Here is a 20961-nt window from a genome sequence, read left to right as displayed (position 1 = left end):
ATTTGGATTGTGCCTCATGTTGAATAACTACTTTTTAAAGCCTCAATGTGACCAAAATTGACATTTTTACAGACTTTTTCTCCTACTTAGAAGCTTCTATTTTGACCAATTTCAGGCATTAAAATGACTCTAAACACACTTATTTTTGTTCCAAAAGTGATAAGTCACATACAATAGTCATTTACAGTCAAAAAATTCAATATTAAAAAATTACAATTTTTGACCATCTGGAGAAAATTCGACAGGTCACGGGTCATCGTTTTTCATCAGAAAATAGATTTTTTTCGACTAGAAAAATTGAATCAAAATGTCATTTGGATTGTGCCTCATGTTGAATAACTACTTTTTAAAGCCTCAATGTGACCAAAATTGACATTTTTACCGACTTTTTCTCCTACTCAGAAGCTTCTATTTTCACCAATTTCAGGCGTTAAAATGACTTTAAACACACTTATTTTAGTTCCAAAAGTGATAATTCACATGCAATAGTCATTTACAGTCAAAAAATTTAATATTACAAATTTATTATTTTTGACCATCTGAAGAAAGTTTGACAGGTCACGGGTAATCGTTTTTCATCAGAAAATAGATTTTTTTCGACTGTAGAAAAATTGAATCAAAATGTCATTTGGATTGTGCCTCATGTTGAATAACTACTTTTTAAAGCCTCAATGTGATCAAAATTGACATTTTTACAGACTTTTTCTCCTACTCAGAAGCTTCTATTTTCACCAATTTCAGGCATTAAAATGACTCTAAACACACTTATTTTTGTTCCAAAAGTGATAATTCACATGCAATAGTCATTTACAGTCAAAAAATTTAATATTACAAATTTATTATTTTTTAACATCTGGAGAAAGTTTGACAGGTCACGGGTCATAGTTTTTCATCAGAAAATTGATTTTTTCGACTGTAGAAAAATTGAATCAAAATGTCATTTGGATTGTGCCTCATGTTGAATAACTACTTTTTAAAGCCTCAATGTGACCAAAATTGACATTTTTACAGACTTTTTCTCCTACTTAGAAGCTTCTATTTTAACCAATTTCAGGCATTAAAATGACTCTAAACACACTTATTTTTGTTCCAAAAGTGATAAGTCACATACAATAGTCATTTACAGTCAAAAAATTAAATATTAAAAAATTACAATTTTTGACCATCTGGAGAAAATTTGACAGGTCACGGGTCATAGTTTTTCATCAGAAAATTGATTTTTTCGACTGTAGAAAAATTGAATCAAAATGTCATTTGGATTGTGCCTCATGTTGAATAACTACTTTTTAAAGCCTCAATGTGACCAAAATTGACATTTTTACAGACTTTTTCTCCTACTTAGAAGCTTCTATTTTAACCAATTTCAGGCATTAAAATGACTCTAAACACACTTATTTTTGTTCCAAAAGTGATAATTCACATGCAATAGTCATTTACAGTCAAAAAATTAAATATTACAAATTTATTATTTTTTAACATCTGGAGTAAGTTTGACAGGTCACGGGTCATCGTTTTTCATCAGAAAATTGATTTTTTCGACTGTAGAAAAATTGAATCAAAATGTCATTTGGATTGTGCCTCATGTTGAATAACTACTTTTTAAAGCCTCAATGTGACCAAAATAGAAGCTTCTACAGACTTTTACAGACTTTTTCCAGACTTTTTTACAGACTTTTTACAGACTTTTTCTCCTACTTAGAAGCTTCTATTTTGACCAATTTCAGGCATTAAAATGACTCTAAACACACTTATTTTTGTTCCAAAAGTGATAAGTCACATACAATAGTCATTTACAGTCAAAAAATTCAATATTAAAAAATTACAATTTTTGACCATCTGGAGAAAATTCGACAGGTCACGGGTCATCGTTTTTCATCAGAAAATTGATTTTTATGACTGTAGAAAAATTGAATCAAAATGTCATTTGGATTGTGCCTCATGTTGAATAACTACTTTTTAAAGCCTCAATGTGACCAAAATTGACATTTTTACAGACTTTTTCTCCTACTTAGAAGCTTCTATTTTGACCAATTTCAGGCATTAAAATGACTCTAAACACACTTATTTTTGTTCCAAAAGTGATAAGTCACATACAATAGTCATTTACAGTCAAAAAATTCAATATTAAAAAATTACAATTTTTGACCATCTGGAGAAAATTCGACAGGTCACGGGTCATCGTTTTTCATCAGAAAATAGATTTTTTTCGACTAGAAAAATTGAATCAAAATGTCATTTGGATTGTGCCTCATGTTGAATAACTACTTTTTAAAGCCTCAATGTGACCAAAATTGACATTTTTACCGACTTTTTCTCCTACTCAGAAGCTTCTATTTTCACCAATTTCAGGCATTAAAATGACTCTAAACACACTTATTTTAGTTCCAAAAGTGATAATTCACATGCAATAGTCATTTACAGACAAAAAATTAAATATTACAAATTTATTATTTTTTAACATCTGGAGAAAGTTTGACAGGTCACGGGTCATCGTTTTTCATCAGAAAATTGATTTTTTCGACTGTAGAAAAATTGAATCAAAATGTCATTTGGATTGTGCCTCATGTTGAATAACTACTTTTTAAAGCCTCAATGTGACCAAAATTGACATTTTTACAGACTTTTTCTCCTACTTAGAAGCTTCTATTTTGACCAATTTCAGGCATTAAAATGACTCTAAACACACTTATTTTTGTTCCAAAAGTGATAAGTCACATACAATAGTCATTTACAGTCAAAAAATTCAATATTAAAAAATTACAATTTTTGACCATCTGGAAAAAATTCGACAGGTCACGGGTCATCGTTTTTCATCAGAAAATAGATTTTTTTTGACTGTAGAAAAATTGAATCAAAATGTCATTTGGATTGTGCCTCATGTTGAATAACTACTTTTTAAAGCCTCAATGTGACCAAAATTGACATTTTTACAGTCTTTTTCTCCTACTCAGAAGCTTCTATTTTCACCAATTTCAGGCATTAAAATGACTCTAAACACACGTATTTCAGTTCCAAAAGTGATAATTCACATGCAATAGTCATTTACAGACAAAAAATTAAATATTACAAATTTATTATTTTTTAACATCTGGAGAAAGTTTGACAGGTCACGGGTCATCGTTTTTCATCAGAAAATTGATTTTTTCGACTGTAGAAAAATTGAATCAAAATGTCATTTGGATTGTGCCTCATGTTGAATAACTACTTTTTAAAGCCTCAATGTGACCAAAATTGACATTTTTACAGACTTTTTCTCCTACTTAGAAGCTTCTATTTTGACCAATTTCAGGCATTAAAATGACTCTAAACACACTTATTTTTGTTCCAAAAGTGATAAGTCACATACAATAGTCATTTACAGTCAAAAAATTCAATATTAAAAAATTACAATTTTTGACCATCTGGAGAAAATTCGACAGGTCACGGGTCATCGTTTTTCATCAGAAAATTGATTTTTTCGACTGTAGAAAAATTGAATCAAAATGTCATTTGTATTGTGCCTCATGTTGAATAACTACTTTTTAAAGCCTCAATGTGACCAAAATTGACATTTTTACAGAGTTTTTCTCCTTTTCAGAAGATTCTATTTTCACCAATTTCAGGCATTAAAATGACTCTAAACACACTTATTTTTCTTCCAAAAGTGACAATTCACATGCAATAGTCATTTACAGTCAAAAAATTAAATATTACAAATTTATTATTTTTGACCATCTGTAGAAAGTTTGACAGGTCACCGGTCATCGTTTTTCATCAGAAAATTGATTTTTTCGACTGTAGAAAAATTGAATCAAAATGTCATTTGGATTGTGCCTCATGTTGAATAACTACTTTTTAAAGCCTCAATGTGACCAAAATTGACATTTTTACAGACTTTTTCTCCTACTCAGAAGCTTCTATTTTCACCAATTTCAGGCATTAAAATGACTCTAAACACACTTATTTTAGTTCCAAAAGTGATAATTCACATGCAATAGTCATTTACAGTCAAAAAATTAAATATTACAAATTTATTATTTTTTAACATCTGGAGAAAGTTTGACAGGTCACGGGTCATCGTTTTTCATCAGAAAATTGATTTTTTCGACTGTAGAAAAATTGAATCAAAATGTCATTTGGATTGTGCCTCATGTTGAATAACTACTTTTTAAAGCCTCAATGTGACCAAAATTGACATTTTTACAGACTTTTTCTCCTACTTAGAAGCTTCTATTTTGACCAATTTCAGGCATTAAAATGACTCTAAACACACTTATTTTTGTTCCAAAAGTGATAAGTCACATACAATAGTCATTTACAGTCAAAAAATTCAATATTAAAAAATTACAATTTTTGACCATCTGGAGAAAATTCGACAGGTCACGGGTCATCGTTTTTCATCAGAAAATAGATTTTTTTCGACTGTAGAAAAATTTAATCAAAATGTCATTTGGATTGTGCCTCATGTTGAATAACTACTTTTTAAAGCCTCAATGTGACCAAAATTGACATTTTTACAGACTTTTTCTCCTACTCAGAAGCTTCTATTTTCACCAATTTCAGGCATTAAAATGACTCTAAACACACTTATTTTTGTTCCAAAAGTGATAATTCACATGCAATAGTCATTTAAAGTCAAAAAATTTATTATTACAAATTTATTATTTTTGACCATCTGGAGAAAGTTTGACAGGTCACGGGTCATCGTTTTTCGTCAGAAAATTGATTTTTTCGACTGTAGAAAAATTGAATCAAAATGTCATTTGGATTGTGCCTCATGTTGAATAACTACTTTTTAAAGCCTCAATGTGACCAAAATTGACATTTTTACAGAGTTTTTCTCCTACTCAGAAGCTTCTATTTTCACCCATTTCAGGCATAAAATGACTCTAAACACACTTATTTTTATTCCAAAAGTGACAATTCACATGCAATAGTCATTTACAGTCAAAAAAATAAATATTACAAATTTATTATTTTTGACCATCTGGAGAAAGTTTGACAGGTCACGGGTCATCGTTTTTCGTCAGAAAATTGATTTTTTCGACTGTAGAAAAATTGAATCAAAATGTCATTTGGATTGTGCCTCATGTTGAATAACTACTTTTTAAAGCCTCAATGTGACCAAAATTGACATTTTTACAGAGTTTTTCTCCTACTCAGAAGCTTCTATTTTGACCAATTTCAGGCATTAAAATGACTCTAAACACACTTATTTTTGTTCCAAAAGTGATAATTCACATGCAATAGTCATTTACAGTCAACAAATGCAATATTAAAAATTTACCATTTTTGACCATCTGGAGAAAATTCGACAGGTCACGGGGTCATCGTTTTTCATCAGAAAATTGATTTTTTCGACTGTAGAAAAATTGAATCAAAATGTCATTTGGATTGTGCCTCATGTTAAATAACTACTTTTTAAAGCCTCAATGTGACCAAAATTGACATTTTTATAGACTTTTTCTCCTACTCAGAAGCTTCTATTTTCACCAATTTCAGGCATTAAAATAACTCTAAACACACTTATTTTAGTTCCAAAAGTGATAATTCACATGCAATAGTCATTTACAGTCCAAAAATTTAATATTACAAATGTATTATTTTTGACCATCTGGAGAAAGTTTGACAGGTCACGGGTCATCGTTTTTCATCAGAAAATTGATTTTTTTGACTGTAGAAAAATTGAATCAAAATGTCATTTGGATTGTGCCTCATGTTGAATAACTACTTTTTAAAGCCTCAATGTGACCAAAATTGACATTTTTACAGAGTTTTTCTCCTACTCAGAAGCTTCTATTTTCACCAATTTCAGGCATTAAAATGACTCTAAACACACTTATTTTAGTTCCAAAAGTGATAATTCACATGCAATAGTCATTTGCAGTCAAAAAATTCAATATTACAAATTTATTATTTTTGACCATCTGGAGAAAATTCGACAGGTCACGGGTCATCATTTTTCATCAGAAAATTGATTTTTTGGACTGTAGAAAAATTGAATCAAAATGTCATTTGGATTGTGCCTCTTGTTGAATAATCACTTTTTAAAGCCTCAATGTGACCACAATTGACATTTTTACAGTCTTTTTCTCCTACTCAGAAGCTTCTATTTTCACCAATTTCAGGCATTAAAATGACTCTAAACACACTTATTTTTGTTCCAAAAGTGATAATTCACATGCAGTAGTCATTTGCAGTCAAAAAATTCAATATTAAAAAATTACCATTTTTGACCATCTGGAGAAAATTCGACAGGTCACGGGTCATCATTTTTCATCAGAAAATTGATTTATTGGACTGTAGAAAAATTAATTCAAAATGTCATTTGGATTGTGCCTCATGTTGAATAACTACTTTTTAAAGCCTCAATGTGACCAAAATTGACATTTTTACAGAGTTTTTCTCCTTCTCAGAAGCTTCTGTTTTCACCGATTTCAGGCATTAAAATGACTCTAAACACACTTATTTTTGTTCCAAAAGTGATAATTCACATGCAATAATCATTTACAGGCAAAAAAATCAATATTACAAATTTATTATTTTTGACCATCTGGAGAAAGTTTGACAGGTCACGGGTCATCGTTTTTCATCAGAAAATTGATTTTTTCGACTAGAAAAATTGAATCAAAATGTCATTTGGATTGTGCCTCATGTTGAATAACTACTTTTTAAAGCCTCAATGTGACCAAAACTGACATTTTTACAGACTTTTTCTCCTACTTAGAAGCTTCTATTTTGACCAATTTCAGGCATTAAATGACTCTAAACACACTAATTTTTGTTCCAAAAGTGATAATTCACATGCAATAGTCATTTACAGTCAAAAAATTCAATATTAAAAAATTACCATTTTTGACCATCTGGAGAAAATTCGACAGGTCATGGGTCATCATTTTTCATCAGAAAATTGATTTTTTGGACTGTAGAAAAATTAATTCAAAATGTCATTTGGATTGTGCCTCGTGTTAAATAACTACTTTTTGAAGCGTCAATGTGACCAAAATTGACATTTTTACAGACTTTTTCTCCTACTCAGAAGCTTCTATTTTCACCAATTTCAGGCATTAAAATGACTCTAAACACACTTATTTTTCTTCCAAAAGTGATAATTCACATGCAATAGTCATTTACAGTCAAAAAATTTAATATTACAAATTTAATATTTTTGACCATCTGGAGAAAGTTTGACAGGTCACGGGTCATCGTTTTTCATCAGAAAATTGCTTTTTTGGACTGTAGAAAAATTAATTCAAAATGTCATTTGGATTGTGCCTCGTGTTAAATAACTACTTTTTAAAGCCTCAATGTGACCAAAACTGACATTTTTACAGACTTTTTCTCCTACTTAGAAGCTTCTATTATGACCCATTTCAGGCATTAAAATGACTCTAAACACACTAATTTTTGTTCCAAAAGTGATAATTCACATGCAATAGTCATTTACAGTCAAAAATTCAATATTAAAAAATTACCATTTTTGACCATCTGGAGAAAATTCGACAGGGTCATCATTTTTCATCAGAAAATTGATTTTTTGGACTGTAGAAAAATTAATTCAAAATGTCATTTGGATTGTGCCTCGTGTTAAATAACTACTTTTTGAAGCGTCAATGTGACCAAAATTGACATTTTTACAGACTTTTTCTCCTACTCAGAAGCTTCTATTTTCACCAATTTCAGGCATTAAAATGACACTAAACACACTTATTTTTCTTCCAAAAGTGATAATTCACATGCAATAGTCATTTACAGTCAAAAAATTTAATATTACAAATTTAATATTTTTGACCATCTGGAGAAAGTTTGACAGGTCACGGGTCATCGTTTTTCATCAGAAAATTGATTTTTTCGACTGTAGAAAAATTGAATCAAAATGTCATTTGGATTGTGCCTCATGTTGAATAACTACTTTTTAAAGCCTCAATGTGACCAAAATTGACATTTTTACAGAGTTTTTCTCCTTCTCAGAAGCTTCTGTTTTCACTGATTTCAGGCATTAAAATGACTCTAAACACACTTATTTTTGTTCCAAAAGTGATAATTCACATGCAATAGTCATTTGCAGTCAAAAAATTCAATATTAACAAATTACCATTTTTGACCATCTGGAGAAAATTCGACAGGTCACGGGTCATCATTTTTCATCAGAAAATTGATTTTTTGGACTGTAGAAAAATTGATTCAAAATGTCATTTGGATTGTGCCTCTTGTTGAATAATCACTTTTTAAAGCCTCAATGTGACCACAATTGACATTTTTACAGTCTTTTTCTCCTACTCAGAAGCTTCTATTTTCACCAATTTCAGGCATTAAAATGACTCTAAACACACTTATTTTTGTTCCAAACGTGATAATTCACATGCAATAGTCATTTGCAGTCAAAAAATTCAATATTAAAAAATTACCATTTTTGACAATCTGGAGAAAATTCGACAGGTCACGGGTCATCATTTTTCATCAGAAAATTGATTTATTGGACTGTAGAAAAATTAATTCAAAATGTCATTTGGATTGTGCCTCATGTTGAATAACTACTTTTTAAAGCCTCAATGTGACCAAAATTGACATTTTTACAGAGTTTTTCTCCTTCTCAGAAGCTTCTGTTTTCACCGATTTCAGGCATTAAAATGACTCTAAACACACTTATTTTTGTTCCAAAAGTGATAATTCACATGCAATAGTCATTTACAGGCAAAAAAATCAATATTACAAATTTATTATTTTTGACCATCTGGAGAAAGTTTGACAGGTCACGGGTCATCGTTTTTCATCAGAACATTGATTTTTTCGACTAGAAAAATTGAATCAAAATGTCATTTGGATTGTGCCTCATGTTGAATAACTACTTTTTAAAGCCTCAATGTGACCAAAACTGACATTTTTACAGACTTTTTCTCCTACTTAGAAGCTTCTATTTTGACCAATTTCAGGCATTAAAATGACTCTAAACACACTAATTTTTGTTCCAAAAGTGATAATTCACATGCAATAGTCATTTACAGTCAAAAAATTCAATATTAAAAAATTACCATTTTTGACCATCTGGAGAAAATTCGACAGGTCATGGGTCATCATTTTTCATCAGAAAATTGATTTTTTGGACTGTAGAAAAATTAATTCAAAATGTCATTTGGATTGTGCCTCGTGTTAAATAACTACTTTTTGAAGCGTCAATGTGACCAAAATTGACATTTTTACAGACTTTTTCTCCTACTCAGAAGCTTCTATTTTCACCAATTTCAGGCATTAAAATGACTCTAAACACACTTATTTTTGTTCCAAAAGTGATAATTCACATGCAATAGTCATTTACAGTCAAAAATTCAATATTAAAAAATTACCATTTTTGACCATCTGGAGAAAATTCGACAGGGTCATCATTTTTCATCAGAAAATTGATTTTTTGGACTGTAGAAAAATTAATTCAAAATGTCATTTGGATTGTGCCTCGTGTTAAATAACTACTTTTTGAAGCGTCAATGTGACCAAAATTGACATTTTTACAGACTTTTTCTCCTACTCAGAAGCTTCTATTTTCACCAATTTCAGGCATTAAAATGACTCTAAACACACTTATTTTAGTTCCAAAAGTGATAATTCACATGCAATAGTCATTTACAGTCAAAAAATGTAATATTACAAATTTAATATTTTTGACCATCTGGAGAAAGTTTGACAGGTCACGGGTCATCGTTTTTCATCAGAAAATTGCTTTTTTGGACTGTAGAAAAATTAATTCAAAATGTCATTTGGATTGTGCCTCGTGTTAAATAACTACTTTTTAAAGCCTCAATGTGACCAAAATTGACATTTTTACAGACTTTTTCTCCTACTCAGAAGCTTCTATTTTCACCAATTTCAGGCATTAAAATGACTCTAAACACACTTATTTTTCTTCCAAAAGTGACAATTCACATGCAATAGTCATTTACAGTCAAAAAATTTAATATTACAAATTTATTATTTTTGACCATCTGGAGAAAGTTTGACAGGTCACGGGTCATCGTTTTTCATCAGAAAATTGATTTTTTCGACTGTAGAAAAATTGAATCAAAATGTCATTTGGATTGTGCCTCATGTTGAATAACTACTTTTTAAAGCCTCAATGTGACCAAAATTGACATTTTTACAGAGTTTTTCTCTTTCTCAGAAGCTTCTGTTTTCACTGATTTCAGGCATTAAAATTACTCTAAACACACTTATTTTTGTTCCAAAAGTGATAATTCACATGCAATAGTCATTTGCAGTCAAAAAATTCAATATTAACAAATTACCATTTTTGACCATCTGGAGAAAATTCGACAGGTCACGGGTCATCATTTTTCATCAGAAAATTGATTTTTTGGACTGTAGAAAAATTGATTCAAAATGTCATTTGGATTGTGCCTCTTGTTGAATAATCACTTTTTAAAGCCTCAATGTGACCACAATTGACATTTTTACAGTCTTTTTCTCCTACTCAGAAGCTTCTATTTTCACCAATTTCAGGCATTAAAATGACTCTAAACACACTTATTTTTGTTCCAAAAGTGATAATTCACATGCAGTAGTCATTTGCAGTCAAAAAATTCAATATTAAAAAATTACCATTTTTGACCATCTGGAGAAAATTCGACAGGTCACGGGTCATCATTTTTCATCAGAAAATTGATTTATTGGACTGTAGAAAAATTAATTCAAAATGTCATTTGGATTGTGCCTCATGTTGAATAACTACTTTTTAAAGCCTCAATGTGACCAAAATTGACATTTTTACAGAGTTTTTCTCCTTCTCAGAAGCTTCTGTTTTCACCGATTTCAGGCATTAAAATGACTCTAAACACACTTATTTTTGTTCCAAAAGTGATAATTCACATGCAATAGTCATTTACAGGCAAAAAAATCAATATTACAAATTTATTATTTTTGACCATCTGGAGAAAGTTTGACAGGTCACGGGTCATCGTTTTTCATCAGAAAATTGATGTTTTCGACTAGAAAAATTGAATCAAAATGTCATTTGGATTGTGCCTCATGTTGAATAACTACTTTTTAAAGCCTCAATGTGACCAAAACTGACATTTTTACAGACTTTTTCTCCTACTTAGAAGCTTCTATTTTGACCAATTTCAGGCATTAAAATGACTCTAAACACACTAATTTTTGTTCCAAAAGTGATAATTCACATGCAATAGTCATTTACAGTCAAAAAATTCAATATTAAAAAATTACCATTTTTGACCATCTGGAGAAAATTCGACAGGTCATGGGTCATCATTTTTCATCAGAAAATTGATTTTTTGGACTGTACAAAAATTAATTCAAAATGTCATTTGGATTGTGCCTCGTGTTAAATAACTACTTTTTGAAGCGTCAATGTGACCAAAATTGACATTTTTACAGACTTTTTCTCCTACTCAGAAGCTTCTATTTTCACCAATTTCAGGCATTAAAATGACTCTAAACACACTTATTTTAGTTCCAAAAGTGATAATTCACATGCAATAGTCATTTACAGTCAAAAAATTTAATATTACAAACTTAATATTTTTGACCATCTGGAGAAAGTTTGACAGGTCACGGGTCATCGTTTTTCATCAGAAAATTGATTTTTTCGACTGTAGAAAAATTTAATCAAAATGTCATTTGGATTGTGCCTCATGTTGAATAACTACTTTTTAAAGTCTCAATGTGACCAAAATTGACATTTTTACAGAGTTTTTCTCCTACTCAGCAGCTTCTATTTTCACCAATTTTAGGCATTAAAATGACTCTAAGCACACTTATTTTTGTTCCAAAAGTGATAATTCACATGCAATAGTCATTTACAGTCAAAAAATTTAATATTACAAATGTATTATTTTTGACCATCTGGAGAAAGTTTGACAGGTCACGGGTCATCGTTTTTCATCAGAAAATTGATTTTTTCGACTAGAAAAATCGAATCAAAATGTAATTTGAATTGTGCCTCATGTTGAATAACTACTTTTTAAAGCCTTAATGTGACCAAAATTGACATTTTTACAGAGTTTTTCTCCTACTCAGAAGCTTCTATTTTCACCAATTTCAGGCATTAAAATGACTCTAAACACACTTATTTTTGTTCCAAAAGTGATAATTCACATGCAATAGTCATTTGCAGTCAAAAAATTCAATATTAACAAATTACCATTTTTGACCATCTGGAGAAAATTCGACAGGTCACGGGTCATCATTTTTCATCAGAAAATTGATTTTTTGGACTGTAGAAAAATTGATTCAAAATGTCATTTGGATTGTGCCTCTTGTTGAATAATCACTTTTTAAAGCCTCAATGTGACCACAATTGACATTTTTACAGTCTTTTTCTCCTACTCAGAAGCTTCTATTTTCACCAATTTCAGGCATTAAAATGACTCTAAACACACTTATTTTTATTCCCAAAGTGACAATTCACATGCAATAGTCATTTACAGTCAAAAAATTTAATATTACAAATTTATTATTTTTGACCATCTGGAGAAAGTTTGACAGGTCACAGGTCATCGTTTTTCATCAGAAAATTGATTTTTTCGACTGCAGAAAAATTGAATCAAAAAGTCATATGGATTGTGTCTCATTTGAATAACTACTTTTTAAAGCCTCAATGTGACCAAAATTGACATTTTTACAGAGTTTTTCTCCTTCTCAGAAGCTTCTGTTTTCACCGATTTCAGGAATTAAAATGACTCTAAACACACTTATTTTTGTTCCAAAAGTGATAATTCACATGCAATAGTCATTTACAGGCAAAAAATTCAATATTACAAATTTATTATTTTTGACCATCTGGAGAAAGTTTGACAGGTCACGGGTCATCGTTTTTTATCAGAAAATTGATTTTTTCGACTAGAAAAATTGAATCAAAATATCATTTGGATTGTGCCTCATGTTGAATAACTACTTTTTAAAGGCTCAATGTGACCAACATTGACATTTTTACAGACTTTTTCTCCTACTTAGAAGCTTCTATTTTGACCAATTTCAGGCATTAAAATGACTCTAAACACACTTATTTTTGTTCCAAAAGTGATAATTCACATGCAATAGTCATTTGCAGTCAAAAAATTCAATATTAAAAAATTACCATTTTTGACCATCTGGAGAAAATTCGACAGGTCACGGGTCATCATTTTTCATCAGAAAATTGATTTATTGGACTGTAGAAAAATTAATTCAAAATGTCATTTGGATTGTGCCTCATGTTGAATAACTACTTTTTAAAGCCTCAATGTGACCAAAATTGACATTTTTACAGAGTTTTTCTCCTTCTCAGAAGCTTCTGTTTTCACCGATTTCAGGCATTAAAATGACTCTAAACACACTTATTTTTGTTCCAAAAGTGATAATTCACATGCAATAGTCATTTACAGGCAAAAAAATCAATATTACAAATTTATTATTTTTGACCATCTGGAGAAAGTTTGACAGGTCACGGGTCATCGTTTTTCATCAGAAAATTGATTTTTTCGACTAGAAAAATTGAATCAAAATGTCATTTGGATTGTGCCTCATGTTGAATAACAACTTTTTAAAGCCTCAATGTGACCAAAACTGACATTTTTACAGACTTTTTCTCCTACTTAGAAGCTTCTATTTTGACCAATTTCAGGCATTAAAATGACTCTAAACACACGAATTTTTGTTCCAAAAGTGATAATTCACATGCAATAGTCATTTACAGTCAAAAAATTCAATATTAAAAAATTACCATTTTTGACCATCTGGAGAAAATTCGACAGGTCATGGGTCATCATTTTTCATCAGAAAATTGATTTTTTGGACTGTAGGAAAATTAATTCAAAATGTCATTTGGATTGTGCCTCGTGTTAAATAACTACTTTTTGAAGCGTCAATGTGACCAAAATTGACATTTTTACAGACTTTTTCTCCTACTCAGAAGCTTCTATTTTCACCAATTTCAGGGATTAAAATGACTCTAAACACACTTATTTTAGTTCCAAAAGTGATAATTCACATGCAATAGTCATTTACAGTCAAAAAATTTAATATTACAAATTTAATATTTTTGACCATCTGGAGAAAGTTTGACAGGTCACGGGTCATCGTTTTTCATCAGAAAATTGCTTTTTTGGACTGTAGAAAAATTAATTCAAAATGTCATTTGGATTGTGCCTCGTGTTAAATTTCTACTTTTTAAAGCCTCAATGTGACCAAAACTGACATTTTTACAGACTTTTTCTCCTACTTAGAAGCTTCTATTATGACCAATTTCAGGCATTAAAATGACTCTAAACACACTAATTTTTGTTCCAAAAGTGATAATTCACATGCAATAGTCATTTACAGTCAAAAATTCAATATTAAAAAATTAGCATTTTTGACCATCTGGAGAAAATTCGACAGGGTCATCATTTTTCATCAGAAAATTGATTTTTTGGACTGTAGAAAAATTAATTCAAAATGTCATTTGGATTGTGCCTCGTGTTAAATAACTACTTTTTGAAGCGTCAATGTGACCAAAATTGACATTTTTACAGACTTTTTCTCCTACTCAGAAGCTTCTATTTTCACCAATTTCAGGCATTAAAATGACTCTAAACACACTTATTTTAGTTCCAAAAGTGATAATTCACATGCAATAGTCATTTACAGTCAAAAAATTTAATATTACAAATTTAATATTTTTGACCATCTGGAGAAAGTTTGACAGGTCACGGGTCATCGTTTTTCATCAGAAAATTGCTTTTTTGGACTGTAGAAAAATTAATTCAAAATGTCATTTGGATTGTGCCTCGTGTTAAATAACTACTTTTTAAAGCCTCAATGTGACCAAAATTGACATTTTTACAGACTTTTTCTCCTACTCAGAAGCTTCTATTTTCACCAATTTCAGGCATTAAAATGACTCTAAACACACTTATTTTTCTTCCAAAAGTGACAATTCACATGCAATAGTCATTTGCAGTCAAAAAATGTAATATTACAAATTTATTACTTTTGACCATCTGGAGAAAGTTTGACAGGTCACGGGTCATCATTTTTCATCAGAAAATTGATTTTTTGGACTGTAGAAAAATTGATTCAAAATGTCATTTGGATTGTGCCTCTTGTTGAATAATCACTTTTTAAAGCCTCAATGTGACCACAATTGACATTTTTACAGTCTTTTTCTCCTACTCAGAAGCTTCTATTTTCACCAATTTCAGGCATTAAAATGACTCTAAACACACTTATTTTTGTTCCAAAAGTGATAATTCACATGCAATAGTCATTTGCAGTCAAAAAATTCAATATTAAAAAATTACCATTTTTGACCATCTGGAGAAAATTCGACAGGTCACGGGTCATCATTTTTCATCAGAAAATTGATTTATTGGACTGTAGAAAAATTAATTCAAAATGTCATTTGGATTGTGCCTCATGTTGAATAACTACTTTTTAAAGCCTCAATGTGACCAAAATTGACATTTTTACAGAGTTTTTCTCCTTCTCAGAAGCTTCTGTTTTCACCGATTTCAGGCATTAAAATGACTCTAAACACACTTATTTTTGTTCCAAAAGTGATAATTCACATGCAATAGTCATTTACAGGCAAAAAAATCAATATTACAAATTTATTATTTTTGACCATCTGGAGAAAGTTTGACAGGTCATGGGTCATCGTTTTTCATCAGAAAATTGATTTTTTCGACTAGAAAAATTGAATCAAAATGTCATTTGGATTGTGCCTCATGTTGAATAACTACTTTTTAAAGCCTCAATGTGACCAAAACTGACATTTTTACAGACTTTTTCTCCTACTTAGAAGCTTCTATTTTGACCAATTTCAGGCATTAAAATGACTCTAAACACACTAATTTATGTTCCAAAAGTGATAATTCACATGCAATAGTCATTTACAGTCAAAAAATTCAATATTAAAAAATTACCATTTTTGACCATCTGGAGAAAATTCGAGAGGTCATGGGTCATCATTTTTCATCAGAAAATTGATTTTTTGGACTGTAGAAAAATTAATTCAAAATGTCATTTGGATTGTGCCTCGTGTTAAATAACTACTTTTTGAAGCGTCAATGTGACCAAAATTGACATTTTTACAGACTTTTTCTCCTACTCAGAAGCTTCTATTTTCACCATTTTCAGGCATTAAAATGACTCTAAACGCACTTATTTTAGTTCCAAAAGTGATAATTCACATGCAATAGTCATTTACAGTCAAAAAATTTAATATTACAAATTTAATATTTTTGACCATCTGGAGAAAGTTTGACAGGTCACGGGTCATCGTTTTTCATCAGAAAATTGCTTTTTTGGACTGTAGAAAAATTAATTCAAAATGTCATTTGGATTGTGCCTCGTGTTAAATAACTACTTTTTAAAGCCTCAATGTGACCAAAATTGACATTTTTACAGACTTTTTCTCCTACTCAGAAGCTTCTATTTTCACCAATTTCAGGCATTAAAATGACTCTAAACACACTTATTTTTATTCCAAAAGTGACAATTCACATGCAATAGTCATTTGCAGTCAAAAAATTAAATATTACAAATTTGTTATTTTTGACCATCTGTAGAAAGTTTGACAGGTCACGGGTCATCGTTTTTCATCAGAAAATTGATTTTTTCGACTGTAGAAAAATTTAATCAAAATGTCATTTGGATTGTGCCTCATGTTGAATAACTACTTTTTAAAGTCTCAATGTGACCAAAATTGACATTTTTACAGAGTTTTTCTCCTACTCAGAAGCTTCTATTTTCACCAATTTTAGGCATTAAAATGACTCTAAGCACACTTATTTTTGTTCCAAAAGTGATAATTCACATGCAATAGTCATTTACAGTACAAAAATTTAATATTACAAATGTATTATTTTTGACCATCTGGAGAAAGTTTGACAGGTCACGGGTCATCGTTTTTCATCAGAAAATTGATTTTTTCGACTAGAAAAATTGAATCAAAATGTCATTTGAATTGTGCCTCATGTTGAATAACTACTTTTTAAAGCCTCAATGTGACCAAAATTGACATTTTTACAGACTTTTTCTCCTACTTAGAAGCTTCTATTTTGACCAATTTCAGGCATTAAAATGACTCTAAACACACTTATTTTTGTTCCAAAAGTGATAATTCACATGCAATAGTCATTTACAGTCAAAAAATTCAATATTAAAAAATTACCATTTTTGACCATCGGGAGAAAATTCGACAGGTCACGGGTCATCATTTTTCATCAGAAAATTGATTTTTTGGACTGTAGAAAAATTGAATCAAAATGTCATTTGGATTGTGCCTCATGTTGAATAACTACTTTTTAAAGCCTTAATGTGACCAAAATTGACATTTTTACAGAGTTTTTCTCCTACTCAGAAGCTTCTATTTTCACCAATTTCAGGCATTAAAATGACTCTAAACACACTTATTTTTGTTCCAAAAGTGACAATTCACATGCAATAGTCATTTGCAGTCAAAAAATTCAATATTAACAAATTACCATTTTTGACCATCTGGAGAAAATTCGACAGGTCACGGGTCATCATTTTTCATCAGAAAATTGATTTTTTGGACTGTAGAAAAATTGATTCAAAATGTCATTTGGATTGTGCCTCTTGTTGAATAATCACTTTTTAAAGCCTCAATGTGACCACAATTGACATTTTTACAGTCTTTTTCTCCTACTCAGAAGCTTCTATTTTCACCAATTTCAGGCATTAAAATGACTCTAAACACACTTATTTTTGTTCCAAAAGTGATAATTCACATGCAATAGTCATTTGCAGTCAAAAAATTCAATATTAAAAAATTACCAATTTTGACCATGTGGAGAAAATTCGACAGGTCACGGGTCATCATTTTTCATCAGAAAATTGATTTATTGGACTGTAGAAAAATTAATTCAAAATGTCATTTGGATTGTGCCTTGTGTTAAATAACTACTTTTTAAAGCCTCAATGTGACCAAAATTGACATTTTTACAGACTTTTTCTCCTACTCAGAAGCTTCTATTTTCACCAATTTCAGGCATTAAAATGACTCTAAACACACTTATTTTTATTCCAAAAGTGACAATTCACATGCAATAGTCATTTACAGTCAAAAAATTTAATATTACAAATTTATTATTTTTGACCATCTGGAGAAAGTTTGACAGGTCACAGGTCATCGTTTTTCATCAGAAAATTGATTTTTTCGACTGCAGAAAAATTGAATCAAAAAGTCATATGGATTGTGCCTCATGTTGAATAACTACTTTTTAAAGCCTTAATGTGACCAAAATTGACATTTTTACAGAGTTTTTCTCCTTCTCAGAAGCTTCTGTTTTCACCGATTTCAGGCATTAAAATGACTCTAAACACACTTATTTTTGTTCCAAAAGTGATAATTCACATGCAATAGTCATTTACAGGCAAAAAATTCAATATTACAAATTTATTATTTTTTAACATCTGAAGAAAGTTTGACAGGTCACGGGTCATCGTTTTTTATCAGAAAATTGATTTTTTCGACTAGAAAAATTGAATCAAAATGTCATTTGGATTGTGCCTCATGTTGAATAACTACTTTTAAAGCCTCAATGTGACCAAAACTGACATTTTTACAGACTTTTTCTCCTACTTAAAAGCTTCTATTATGACCAATTTCAGGCATTAAAATGACTCTAAACACACTAATTTTTGTTCCAAAAGTGATAATTCACATGCAATAGTCATTTACAGTCAAAAAATTCAATATTAAAAAATTACCATTTTTGACCATCTGGAGAAAATTCGACACGTCACGGGTCATCATTTTTCATCAGAAAATTGATTTTTTGGACTGTAGAAAAATTAATTCAAAATGTCATTTGGATTGTGTCTCGTGTTAAATAACTACTTTTTAAAGCCTCAATGTGACCAAAATTGACATTTTTACAGACTTTTTCTCCTACTCAGAAGCTTCTATTTTCACCAATTTCAGGCATTAAAATGACTCTAAACACACTTATTTTTATTCCAAAAGTGACAATTCACATGCAATAGTCATTTACAGTCAAAAAATTTAATATTACAAATGTATTATTTTTGACCATCTGGAGAAAGTTTGACAGGTCATCGTTTTTCATCAGAAAATTGATTTTTTCGACTGTAGAAAAATTGAATCAAAATGTCATTTGGATTGTGCCTCATGTTGAATAACTACTTTTTAAAGCCTCAATGTGACCAAAATTGACATTTTTACAGAGTTTTTCTCCTTCTCAGAAGCTTCTGTTTTCACCGATTTCAAGCATTAAAATGACTCTAAACACACTTATTTTTATTCCAAAAGTGACAATTCACATGCAATAGTCATTTACAGTCAAAAAATTTAATATTACAAATTTATTATTTTTGACCATCTGGAGAAAGTTTGACAGGTCACGGGTCATCGTTTTTCATCAGAAAATTGATTTTTTCGACTGTAGAAAAATTGAATCAAAATGTCATTTGGATTGTGCCTCATGTTGAATAACTACTTTTTAAAGCCTCAATGTGACCAAAATTGACATTTTTACAGAGTTTTTCTCCTTCTCAGAAGCTTCTGTTTTCACCGATTTCAAGCATTAAAATGACTCTAAACACACTTATTTTTGTTCCAAAAGTGATAATTCACATGCAATAGTCATTTACAGGCAAAAAAATCAATATTACAAATTTATTATTTTTGACCATCTGGAGAAAGTTTGACAGGTCACGGGTCATCGTTTTTCATCAGAAAATTGATTTTTTCGACTAGAAAAATTGAATCAAAATGTCATTTGGATTGTGCCTCATGTTGAATAACTACTTTTTAAAGCCTCAATGTGACCAAAACTGACATTTTTACAGACTTTTTCTCCTACTTAGAAGCTTCTATTTTGACCAATTTCAGGCATTAAAATGACTCTAAACACACTAATTTTTGTTCCAAAAGTGATAATTCACATGCAATAGTCATTTACAGTCAAAAAATTCAATATTAAAAAATTACCATTTTTGACCATCTGGAGAAAATTCGACAGGTCATGGGTCATCATTTTCATCAGAAAATTGATTTTTTGGACTGTAGAAAAATTAATTCAAAATGTCATTTGGATTGTGCCTCGTGTTAAATAACTACTTTTTGAAGCGTCAATGTGACCAAAATTGACATTTTTACAGACTTTTTCTCCTACTCAGAAGCTTCTATTTTCACCAATTTCAGGCATTAAAATGACTCTAAACACACTTATTTTAGTTCCAAAAGTGATAATTCACATGCAATAGTCATTTACAGTCAAAAAATTTAATATTACAAATTTAATATTTTTGACCATCTGGAGAAAGTTTGACAGGTCACGGGTCATCGTTTTTCATCAGAAAATTGCTTTTTTGGACTGTAGAAAAATTAATTAAAAATGTCATTTGGATTGTGCCTCGTGTTAAATAACTACTTTTTAAAGCCTCAATGTGACCAAAATTGACATTTTTACAGACTTTTTCTCCTACTCAGAAGCTTCTATTTTCACCAATTTCAGGCATTAAAATGACTCTAAACACACTTATTTTTATTCCAAAAGTGACAATTCACATGCAATAGTCATTTACAGTCAAAAAATTAAATATTACAAATTTGTTATTTTTGACCATCTGGAGAAAGTTTGACAGGTCACGGGTCATCGTTTTTCATCAGAAAATTGATTTTTTCGACTGTAGAAAAATTGAATCAAAATGTCATTTGGATTGTGCCTCATGTTGAATAACTACTTTTTAAAGCCTCAATGTGACCAAAATTGACATTTTTACAGAGTTTTTCTCCTTCTCAGAAGCTTCTGTTTTCACCGATTTCAAGCATTAAAATGACTCTAAACACACTTATTTTTGTTCCAAAAGTGATAATTCACATGCAATAGTCATTTACAGGCAAAAAGATCAATATTACAAATTTATTATTTTTGACCATCTGGAGAAAGTTTGACAGGTCACGGGTCATCGTTTTTCATCAGAAAATTGATTTTTTCGACTAGAAAAATTGAATCAAAATGT

The sequence above is a fragment of the Triturus cristatus genome, chromosome 8 (genome assembly GCF_964204655.1).
Source record: "Triturus cristatus chromosome 8, aTriCri1.1, whole genome shotgun sequence".
Taxonomy (NCBI): domain Eukaryota; kingdom Metazoa; phylum Chordata; class Amphibia; order Caudata; family Salamandridae; genus Triturus; species Triturus cristatus.
This window is presented reverse-complemented; position numbering follows the sequence as displayed.